Consider the following 12,442-nt stretch of genomic DNA (forward strand, 5'->3'; position numbering starts at 1 on the left):
AGGGTATGCATCGAGGTAGTTGTTAACGCACCTTGCCTTGCACTCTGCATGCATACGTTCATGAATCTAAATCAATTTCCGCTCCCCGGAATCTGTTGCATGATCAACATAAGCATAGTAATATTAATTTTGCTGCGAGTAATATTTGAAAAACAGCACTGTACTATACAGTAGCCATTCATCACTGAAGTGTAATTAGGCTACTGGCTTGGCTTAGGCTTTCCTGGCTGGCACACACCCTAGAGCTCAGAGCATGCAGGGCATCGCAATGGATTATGCGTCAAACGCGGACAAAATCCACCATTAACTGTCATGAATTGAAAAGAATAAATGGATATATGAAAAAGCACCTATGAAAGGCATCCATGGTCCATGGAATGACCACATTCTCCTAACAAACCCTGTGAGTGTTTCGATGATCATTTTGCCAGGAGGTAGCCATCAATCATCTATTACACTATGGATTAGCTATCACGTCTGGCACAACTGATTGACACAATTATATTTTCAGTTTTTAGACATGGCACACCCATTACATTGAACAACATTTACAATTCTAACCTTCCCTTGACTTGATCAAACAGCAGCTGCACCTACAAGACTGTATGATACAGCACATTTGTGTAAGTATCACATTAGACATGCAAACATATAACGAAAATATGTACAGTGTATACAAAGAATTCTACAATTATGTCAATGTTTTCTTTCGTATTGAAAAATAATAGTTGATCTTCTTTTTCCCCTCATACAAAATGCATTATCAATCACCCCACTTCGTTTAAAGTCTGTTCCTTCCTTCTGTCTGTGACGTTCACCGGAGTGAAAAGCCCTTTGCGTCTTTTGGAGATGAGGACTAGGTTGAGAAAATGTTTCGAGACCAGGTTGGAAAGTGTTCCACAGCCTGTTCTGTTGTGTGAGTTAGTGTTAGTTTACCTTCACAATCTAACTACTAACACACATATATGACACGGGTATATCTGAAGGAGACTTTCGCCATGCTGATTTGGTAGCTTCAATTTGATAAACTCAGGTAACCTTTAGAGAACTGTTCTCACTCCTCAGTATCTGCACTTGAAACAAATATTTTGTGACTTTTGATGTGCTTTACCTTATCAGGTACAGTACTCTACTACACACAACCTTGTCTGGTTCTTGGGAATGTTTCACCGTTATCTATGTAATTCCAGGTTTCACCGTATCTTCCATGTTCTCCTGGGACAGTACATACTTCAGTTAGTCTACTCTTCCTTTATCTTACTCTGGTACAGAAACAATAGTGCAGTTTATTTTTGCCCTTGTCCTGACTCTGTCAGGGGAAACCTTAAAACCTTGTTCCAACTTCCTGATCTCAAATCCAGTATTGACTTCCTCACCTCCTTATCTTCAATCAATCACTCTTTCATTGCCCTCTCTGAGATAGACATCCGCTGGCAGAATATCTCTGCCATCTCTTCGTCTTCCATTTTCGGATCTCGATTTTTCACTCTGTCTCTGTTCCTCTCCATCGGACTCATTCCCAGTTTCCCAGGGGTAGAATGAATGACCTACCTGGTGAGATATCGAAAGGTCTGCTCAGTTCAATCTATGTGTCACTGAAGGACACCTTTAAAACAGCTATTGGCTTTCCAAAGTTGTCTTATATTCTCAACATTTCCGAAGAACAAAGTTGAACATTATGGTCAAGGTACTCACCACGGACAATTCCTTAAAATGTGTTTGTATAAACAAATCAGCTAGGAATTCAGGAAATTGGCATCCATTCGGAAGGATGTCGACCTCAACAACTGTGTTGACGCTACAGTATTTTGTTGGAATCTATTTGGGTATGTTGCTTTCACTCCATACCATCCACCGACTAGGCAGAAACTCATGCAGACTCCGGTGGAAATCAATGTGGTTAATTCAATCAGGCTAATTCTAAATTGAGGGCTTGGGAAGGGATTGATTAATTTATGGCTGAATTGATTGGCATAGAACCTGATGGATTATGCCATTGACAATATGCCTGCTACTAGAGACAGATAGTTTAGAGTTAGGTATTTTTTCCCCCATAAGTCCAACTGGGACTCGAACCCATGCCCCTCTGGTTTTTCCCAAGCAGACATGTTCTCCACAAGAGTGGACTCCCTTGGGGAAGCTGGTAATGCACTTATAGAGGATTTCATTTTTAATTTTACCTTTATTTAACCAGGCAAGTCAGTTAAGAACATATTCTTATTTTCAATGACGGCCTGGGAACAGTGGGTTACCTGCCTGTTCAGGGGCAGAATGACAGATTTGTACCTTGTCAGCTCGGGGGTTTGAACTCACAACCTTCCGGTTACTAGTCCAACGCTCTAACCACTAGGCTACGCTGCCACCCCGATGTCTATATTATTAATCCCTCTTTCTGTTACTCACTCATATCTTCCCACAAGTCACATGTCCTGATAGCCTCATGCCACTTTTGACACCAATGTAGCAAATATAGGGAAAACCAGTTAGGGACTCAAGCCCAGTCAAGGACACTAATCATAAGCTGAAGAAAGTGAATTCCATTGGAGGATATTGGAGCTCACCAATAACGGAGTGATTGTATGCTTTAGCTATAGCTTATGCTATAGCCACTACATGCGAACATATTTATGTCTTGTGACCAACAATTTAGTCAAATTTCCTAAACAAAACAATCTGATTAATTATACGGTCCTTATGAACTTTGGTCCTTGCTCTTACTCAGTGGGTGAAGTTATCGGCGTACCTCCCACTGACTGTGGTTCAATTTCTGAATCATCATTGTATCAGTGTCTGACGCCGAGTACCTAAAAAGCACTCTTCCCTAAAATGAGATCAAAATGGAGAAGAGCCGCTCTGTCACAGAGGTAGCAGAGGAGAAACGTGTCTGAGTGAGTGAGAGACGTGACCTGATCAGAAAAGATTTTCAGACCTAAATCGTGCTGCTGTCCATGCTACTTTGTGAGAAAACGGTGCTGAATTTCTATGCATGCTCGGCGCTGTCCATGGTGCTTAACTGACTAGTGATACAGCGCTTCTGGACCCTGAAATCATGTTTTTTTTACCGGTGTGGTATACTTTCTTAATCAATACTAACTTAACCCTCCTCCTTCCGGTCGAATTGGACCGAATTACAAGTTGTCTTTGAAAAATGTAGTTAATTTAATCTAATTGTCATGAGATTCCATGATTGTGTCCACACAGGGCATCTGAACACACAAAACAAATTTGGAAAATGTCGTAACATTTGGGTGTTTTATTTAAGTTTTGTACACCTGTCGTGTTCCCGGTCAAAAGGTCGTTAGAAATGAGTGGGTGAGACTACAATTAGTGTATAAAATTGAGTTCAGGCACATGCCCATTCATCAGATGGACACACTTCCTCTCCCAAACCTCCCACATGCATGTGTGTTTGAGCACACACAAACCTCACTCCCCTTTTTGGCTTCCATAGCAACCCCCTCAGGAACCTTTCCCCAATAGAATCTTTCCCCCAAATTAACCACACCTGTTGGCATTCTCACAAAAAAACGCAACATTGTTTCCATAATATATAGAACTTTTCTCTGAGCTCTGGTATATAAAGCTTTTTTGAGGCCTTGCTCACAATCCATTCCGTGGCAGAACAATGACCAAACAACATACTGTTTGTGAGGCTCATGATCATAACTGTGATCATGACACTGATGAGGAGGAGAAAGTCCTTGTTAAACTTTGACTCAAAGTAGTCTGTGATAAATAGCACAATATGTTTCCTCTGATTATTGTAATAGTCAAAATAAGCCATACATTACACTTTTGTTTACTTAAAAAACGAGTTGTATGAGCTCAGGACAATGAGACCTACAGGCCATAAATAACGAATAGAAGTTAAAAACTTGTAATGTTCACAAGAACTTAAGTTGATAAAAAGATCTAACGCAACATTAGGTGATAATACATGTATTATTATGGATTTATAATCGGCTATAATGGGGTGGTCATTTTGGACCAGGAACACAGATTTAATTAACAGGAAACGAACACAACAGGGGGGGGGGATAAATATATTAGGCTATATTACATTTATAATCTACATGTCAGAAAGGATACACATTCCGACCACATGTTTTAGCTCATTTCTGAAACATCGCCATCATATGGCTCTTTGAAAATATAGCGGTTTGCATGTAGAACATTTCCTCAGATTAAATCCTATAATTGCGCACATTCAAATAATCCTATAAAACATGTAAATTGAGCACAGTAATCCACTCCCTGCTGTGGGTTGGTTAAAGTAGACTCTTCGCCAAAGTACACGCATCATCATCATCAGAAATGTTGTGCTCTTTTTTTTGGTTGTATTTGAGGAGTCCTCTGTTTCGTGATCAAGGCTTCACTGTCAATACAACGTGATCTTTGACAGCAGTCAATACACGGTCTCTTAAAGCAAAACACCACGCTCGACAGCATGATTTGAATGACCGATTTGTAATCCCATAAACGCAGTACCATTTTGACAATAGAAGTCGGAGGTGTACAGAGTTTGTTGGCCGGCTGCGGCATGTATCTGTGGAGAGAATTTGCCTGGCTATCCAGACTCTTAGCTCCGGCCAAAAGGTACGCCACGCCCACGGACGTTTAGTTTCTTCTCCGCGAACTACAGAGCAGCGGAATGTAAGTGCGAGTCGTCCGGTTAGCACCAGTCACTACCGAATGAACTTCCAGGTCTTCGCTCAAAGGATGTATACCTGATACGGATATTCCTGCCTCAACAAGGCTACTAACGATCGAGGTCGGGGCTCGGATATGATGGACTCAGCAGATTAATTTACAATCACTGCCACTATTTAGAATGTCCGTTGTGTTCTGCAGAAAACATTGGGAAACAGGGCTGTTCCGTCTGGGTCGGCTCATTTGAAGCTAAAAAAGTAAGACATGTCAGACTTGGAAATCGCACGCACAGATGCTACTCATTTGGGTGATAATATATGTGGGAACTAATTGCAACGCAACTGCCCTCCTCGGTGCAAGTGAGTGTTCTTTGCGCACCAAGTCCAGAAATCTTGGCTGGTTGTGTTGCTTCTTCACTCTGTTACTGGGGAAGCAGACCCGCGGCAAATCGATGCATTTATTGTTCAAATCTACTCGGGCTATTTACCTCGTGGCATAGCCTCCTGGAGATTGACATATAACGGAGAGGCAACATCAGGAATATCGGGAATAGAGGTAACCATCTATCATCATGATTTCATTGTTTTCTCATATGCATGATTTTCAATCCGGACAAAACATAGTAAGAAAAAAAGTGAGAATTGTTTCTACATATTGTCACATTGAGCTGTTACGTTATAGTAGAGTTCCCTGTGTAATTTCCTTTTTCATGGTAGGCTATTACGAGGTGTGGATCAGGTGTGGTTTGTTTGACTTGGTGGGAGTCTAAAACAGAATGCGGCGTAATGGTCTATGGATAGGCAATTGCACCATTCGTTGGGAGAAAGGTGACTACTCTAGTCCTGTTTGACTGTCTCACGACACAAACATCCACAGGAAATGTAGATATGGTCATTATCAAGTTTGTTCCCCCATCCAGATATTTACCACTTACATACATTCTTTCATCCAATCATCATCCTTCTCTGTCTTGATTTGTGACAAATACGACATGCACTCACTCGTACAGCACACCAAACTGCTTGGCGACTTTGTGAAATAAGCTTCTTGCGATTCGTTATAGTCATTGCATTTTCTAAATCGATTCGATTGTGTGTCAAGTCCACTGTGGCCAATGGAGATGGTAGCCTAGAATGTGAAGAAAGTGTTAATTATGACGAATGCATCGGAAGTTATTTTAAACAACGTTGACTGAACGGAACCTAGCCAACGTGTTTGTGTTGATCCATTTCAAAAAGACAGAAAAAGGGCGAGACCGTGTCTGTGAAATCGATCTCCAATCACCTTGCAATTCCACAAGCCTTACACAGCATTTATGTCGGGACACTGATGTTCCCCACAACGTCAAGGATGAAGTTTAAGAAATGCCTCTGCGTATGAGTAATGTGATGACTAATGTGATGAGCAGTAACACAATTTCGTCTCGTCTACTCACAACGTCTGGTCTACTCTTTTTTTTTTGTTTTGTTTTTTTGTATTGCACCGTGGTGGATCTATGTTTCTTCAATAATTCAAAATGACTTTTAATCATTCGCCTCCCTTGGCATTACATAACACAGGACCACTTTTAATGAATATGTTCCACCTGAGCTACTTGGCTGTTAGCCTAATGCACGTCGTTGAACTTGTGCAATTCGGCTTTTGGCCGCCGCCCGAGGTCTCTCCTCTTCATTGCCCACTCATGGCGGTGCATTTTTTTTTCTCCCACTGAGGCAGCACCTAGCTGTATATCCTTTATACACATAGCTGTATATCCTTTCTACACCTAGCTGTATATCCCTTCTACCGTAAATCCAGCGAGGAGTGTTCTGAATGTGAAGCTGCAGTGCCTGATAATGTCTTATTTTATACTGCAGGTAGGGGGCCACGGAGCACCAGCGCTTTGCAGCTCCCTCCTCACATGAGCTAAAGTCAGTTATGCTTCACATGGCAATGTCCTTATGTCTGTGGAAACAACGTTAATATGCTACTAAACCATCCAGGTCAGATGGCACGTGCATGTTTGTCTGGTTAGATACAGGTAACTGCCAAAAAATAATGGAAACACTTGAACAAATGAAGGATGCAAAGTGTGTTGAAAAGCAGGGGTGTAAAGGCCCTGCTACTACACTACAGCCACTGGGCATCCGGCGTTGCCATCAGCGGTGAGCAATTGAGGGATTGCCTTCCTTTGAAGTCAATCTAAGCTGCTGTACTGCTCATGTTGCGCTCGCGTTGCAGCGTCCAAGCTCAAGAATGGCCAAGGTTCAATTCTCGATGGCTGACGCGACAGCTCATCCTGTCATTCCTGAAAGAAATAAGGAGAAATAAAGTTGATTATTGCATGGCCTCGAGCAGACACCACTGGTTGCTTTCACTAAGATTGATGAACCTTGACCTTGACTGTTCACAATGTAAACAAAATCAACTTGTGTAATTATAAGATGATTTAGTACAACCATTAGCAACAACTGAATTAATACTTGCGAATAACTGGACAAAAGCTGTTGCACTTATACATAACGGAACAGTACAATAGGGGAAATATAATATAGTCACTCTTTCCTTCTGCTCCTCTTCTCTCTCAAAACAACGCATTCCGTGTAGCAGGCAGAACATCACATTGTCCTGACGCTGATGGCAAGGCAACGCAATGCGTATAGTGGAGCTGAGGTGTTAGGGTCAGCATAAACAAGCAGGGCAGGCCATTATTTTAGCGACCATGGCTAGGCCCCCCATGCACAGGGTTACGTGTGGTCACTGAATGGTTTGATGAGCATGAAAACAACGTAAACCATATACCATGGTCATCTGAGTCACCAGATCTCAACCCAGTTGAACACTTACTGAGGTTCTCAAGTTTTATGAGTCATATGTGCTGCGTGGTATACACTGTCCAATGAAATGCTAACCTGCAGGTTACTTCTCAATGCAACAACAATAAGAATACATATTAGCATAAGTATAATACAGGAAGCCACAATTTATAGTCCAAAATGTACGTGTGTTTCAGGGAAGGGGGGATTGGGGCGCAAGTGTTTAAATGATGCAGTATTTAGGCAATCATTATAAGTCTGGTAGCAGCAGTTGTATGTGTAGCATTAGTGACAGAGGAAAACAATTGATTCAGTTAAATATCGGGATATTATTTTGGACGAATATCGCAATATCATTGCTCCGCTAGTTGCCTGTACCTTCACTGAACCACAAATTGTTCTCCATCTTCTTTTAAAATAAGGAGCGAGTATCTTTTCAGCACTTTTATTTCCAGGACTGATCAAGACTCGTTATGTCGTGGCTCTCTCTTGTCCCTCTGCGGCAGACAATATGGTGAGAAATATGTTTTTAACATGGAATCGCAATAAAATTACAGTATCAAATAGTAATACATATTGTATCGACAATATGTATAAGTGTTGTGATAATCGTATTGTAAGGTCCCTGGCAATTCCCAGCTCTATGTCGCATGAATATATACAGTGGGGCAAAAAAGATTTAGTCAGCCACCAATTGTGCAAGTTCTCCCACTTAAAAAGATGAGAGAGGCCTGTAATTTTCATCATAGGTACACTTCAACTATGACAGACAAAATGAGAAAAAAAATCCTGAAAATCACATTGTAGGATTTTTAATGAATTTATTTGCAAATTATGGTGGAAAATAAGTATTTGGTCAATAACAAAAGTTTATCTCAATACTTTGTTATATACCCTTTGTTGGCAATGACAGAGGTCAAACGTTTTCTATAAGTCTTCACGAGGTTTTCACACACTGTTGCTGGTATTTTGGACCATTCCTCCATGCAGATCTCCTCTAGAGCAGTGATGTTTTGGGGCTGTTGCTGGGCAACACGGACTTTCATCTCCCTCCAAAGATTTTCTATGGGGTTGAGATCTGGAGACTGGCTAGGCCACTCCAGGACCTTGAAATGCTTCTTACGAAGCCACTCCTTCGTTGCCCGGGCGATGTGTTTGGGATCATTGTCATGCTGAAAGACCCAGCCACGTTTCATCTTCAATGCCCTTGCTGATGGAAGGAGGTTTTCACTCAAAATCTCACGATACATGGCCCCATTCATTATTTCCTTTACACGGATCAGTCATCCTGGTCCCTTTGCAGAAAAACAGCCCCAAAGCATGATGTTTCCACCCCCATGCTTCACAGTAGGTATGGTGTTCTTTGGATGCAACTCAGCATTCTTTGTCCCCCAAACACGACGAGTTGAGTTTTTACCAAAAAGTTATATTTTGGTTTCATCTGACCATATGACATTCTCCAAATCTTCTTCTGGATCATCCACATGCTCTCTAGCAAAATTCAGACGGGCCTGGACATGTACCGCCTTGATCAGAAATACAGTGTAGACATTGTTAATGTTAATGACTATTGTAGCTAGAATCGGCAGATTTTTTTATGGAATATCTACAGAGGCACATTAACAGCAACCATCACTCCTGTGTTCCAATGGCACGTTGTGTTAGCTAATCCAAGTTTATCGTTTTAAAAGGCTAAATGATCATTAGAAACCATTTTGCAATTATGTTAGTACAACTGAAAACTGTTGCTGATTTAAAGAAGCAATAAAACTTGCCTTCTTTAGACGAGTTGAGTATCTGGAGCATCAGCATTTGTGGGTTCGATTACAGGCTCAAAATGGCCAGAAACAAAGAACTTTCTTCTGAAATTCGTCAGTCTATTCTTGTTCTGAGAAATGAAGGCTATTCCATGCGAGAAACTTGAACTGAAGATCTCGTACAACACTGTGTACTACTCCCTTCACAGAACAGCCAAACTGACTCTAACCAGAATAGAAAGAGGAGTGGGAGGCCCCAGTGCACAACTGAGCAAGAGGACAAGTACATTAGAGTGTCTAATTTGAGAAACAGACGCCTCACAAGTCTTGAACCGGCAGCTTCATTAAATAGTACCAGCAAAACACCAATCTCAACGTCAACAGTGAAGAGGCGACTCCGGGATGCTGGCCTTCTAGGGAGAGTTCCTCTGTCCAGTGTCTGTGTTCTTTTGCCCATCTTCATCTTTTCTTTTTATTGTCCAGTCTGAGATGATATGGCTTTTTCTTTGCAACTCTGCCTAGAAGGCCAGCATCCTGAGGGTTGCCTCTTCATTGTTGACGTTGAGACCGGTGTTTTGTGGGTACTATTTATTGAAGCTGCCAGTTGAGGCCTTGTGAGGTGTCTGTTTATAAGTGACCCCAACCTTTTGAATGGTAGCATATATACAGTGCATTCAGAAAGTATTCAGACCCATTGACTTTTTCCACATTTTGTTACGTTACAGCCTTATTCTAAAATCGATTACATTTCATTTTTCCTCATCAATCTACACACAATACCCCATAATGACAAAGTGAAAACAGTTTTTTTAAAACATTTTTGCAAATGTATAAAAAATTAAAAAACAAATACCTTAAGTATTCAGACCATTTGCTATGAGACTCGAAATTGAGCTCAGGTGCACCCTTGAGATGTTTCTACAACTTGACTGCGGTATATTCAATTGATTGGACATGATTTGGAAAGGCACACACCTGTCTTTATAAGGTCCCACAGTTGACAGTGCATATCAGAGCAAAAACCAAGCCATGATGTTGAAGGAATTGTCCGTAGAGCTCCGAGACATGATTGTGTCGAGGCACAGATCTGGGGAAGGGTACCAAAACATTTCTGCAGCATTGAAGGTCCCCAAGAACACATCGGCCTCCATCACTCTTAAATGGAAGAAGTTTGGAACCACCAATATTCTTCCTAGAGCTGACCACCCGGCCAAACTAAGAAATCAGAGGAAAAGGGCCCTGGTCAGAGAGGTGACCAAGAACTTGATGGTCACTCTGACAGAGCTCCAGAGGTCCTCTGTGGAGATGGGGGAACCATCCATCTCTGCAGCACTCCACCAATCAGGCCTTTCTGGCAGAGTGGTCAGACGGAAGCAGTAAAAGGCACATGACAGCCCACTTGGAGTTTGCCAGAAGGCACGTAAAGACTATCAGACCATGAGAAACAATATTCTCTGGTCTGATGAAGCCAAGCATCACATCTGGAGGTAACCTGGCATCATCCCTATGGTGTAGCATTTTCATTGACCCTTTATTTAACTAGGCAAGTCAGTTAAGAAGAAATTCTTATTTTCAATGACAGCCTAGGGTTAACTGCCTGTTCAGGGGCAGAACAACAGATTTGTACCTTGTCAGCTTGGGGATTTGAACTTTCAACCTTCTGGTTACTAGTCCAACGCTCTAACCACTAGGCTACCCTGCCGCCCCATAAGCATGGTGGTGGCAGCATAATGCTGTTGAGATGTTTATCAGCGGCAATGACTGGAAGACTAGTTATGATCAAGGGAAAGATGAATGGAGCAGAGAGATCCTTGATGAACACCTGCCACAGAGCACTCAGGACCTTCAGGACCCTCAGCCAAAACAACACCGGACTGGCTTCGGGGCAAGTCTCTGAATATCCTTGAGTGTCCCAGCCAGAGCCCGGACTTGAACCCGATTGAACATCTCTGGAGAGACCTGAAAATAGCTGTGCAGCGAAGCTCCCCATCCAACCTGACTGAGCTTGAGAGGATCTGCAGAGAAGAATGAATGAAACTCCCCAAATACACTTGTGCCAAGCTTGTAGTGTCATACCCAAGAAGACAAGGCTGTAATCGCTGCCAAAGGTGCTTTAAAAAAGTTCTAAGTAAATGGTCTGAATGTAACACTTCAGTTTTTTTAAATGTAATACATTTGCACAAATTTCTAATTAACTGTTTTTGGTTTGCCATTATAGGGTATTGTGTGTAGATTGATGATGAACAAAAGTATTTATTCAATTCAGAATAACGCTGTAACGTAACAAAAGTTGGTAAAAATCAAGGGTTCTGAATACTTTCCAATTGCTGTGTGTGTGTGTGTGTGTGTGTGTGTGTGTGTGTGTGTGTGTGTGTGTGTGTGTGTGTGTGTGTGTGTGTGTGTGTGTGTGTGTGTGTGTGTGTTTGTCTGTGTATGTGTCTGTGTCTGTATATATATACACACAGTTGAAGTCAGAAGTTTACAGACACCTTAGCCAAATACATTTTCCCTCAGTTTTTCACAATCCTTTTCATGATGCCATCTATTTTGTGAAGTGCACCAGTCCCTCCTGCAGCAAAGCACCCTCACAACATGATGCTGTCACCCCCATGCTTCACGGTTGGGATGGTGTTCTTCGGCTTGTAAGCCTGTAAGGATCTTTGTCCCCATGTGCAGTTGCAAACCGTAGTCTGGCTTTTTTATGGTGGTTTTGGAGCAGTGGCTTCTTCCTTGCTGAGCGGCCTTTCAGGTTATGTTGATTTAGGACTCGTTTTACTGTGGATATAGATACTTTTGAACCTGTTTCCTCCAGCATCTTCACAAGGTCCTTTGCTGTTGTTCTGGGATTGATTGGCACTTTTCACACCAAAGTATGTTAATCTCTAGGAGACAGAATGTGTCGCCTTCCTGAGCGGAATGACGGCTGCGTGGTCCCATGGCCTTTATACTTCCATACTATTGTTTGTACAGATGAACGTGGTACCTTCGGGCGTTTGGAAATTGCTACCAAGGATCAACCAGACTTGTGGTCTACAAGTTATTTTCTGAGGTATTGGCTGATTTCTTTTGATTTCCCCATGATGTCAAGCAAAGAGGCACTGAGTTTGTAGGCCTTGAAATACATCCACAGGTACACCTCCAATTGACTCAAATGATGTCAATTAGCCCATCAGAAGCTTTTAAAGCCATGACATCATTTTATGGAATTGTCCAAGCTGTTTAAAGACACAGTCAACTTAG

At 41.9% G+C, this 12,442-nt stretch overlaps 1 protein-coding gene across 3 annotated transcripts in view; it reads left to right on the plus strand.

Moving 5' to 3' along the window:
• Nucleotides 1-4,144: 4,144 nt before the first annotated feature.
• Nucleotides 4,145-12,442, plus strand: part of LOC118385661 (leucine-rich repeat and fibronectin type III domain-containing protein 1-like protein) — a 134,545-nt gene continuing 126,247 nt past the window's right edge. For 2 of the 3 annotated variants that reach the window (XM_035772885.2, XM_035772893.2), the window contains exon 1: nucleotides 4,145-5,205. The gene's annotated coding sequence lies outside the window, so the exon portion shown is untranslated. The remainder of the gene's footprint in view (nucleotides 5,206-12,442) is intronic. The other variant, XM_035772880.2, reaches the window with a different exon arrangement.

This window comes from Oncorhynchus keta, chromosome 1 (genome assembly GCF_023373465.1).
Source record: "Oncorhynchus keta strain PuntledgeMale-10-30-2019 chromosome 1, Oket_V2, whole genome shotgun sequence".
Lineage (NCBI taxonomy): Eukaryota > Metazoa > Chordata > Actinopteri > Salmoniformes > Salmonidae > Oncorhynchus > Oncorhynchus keta.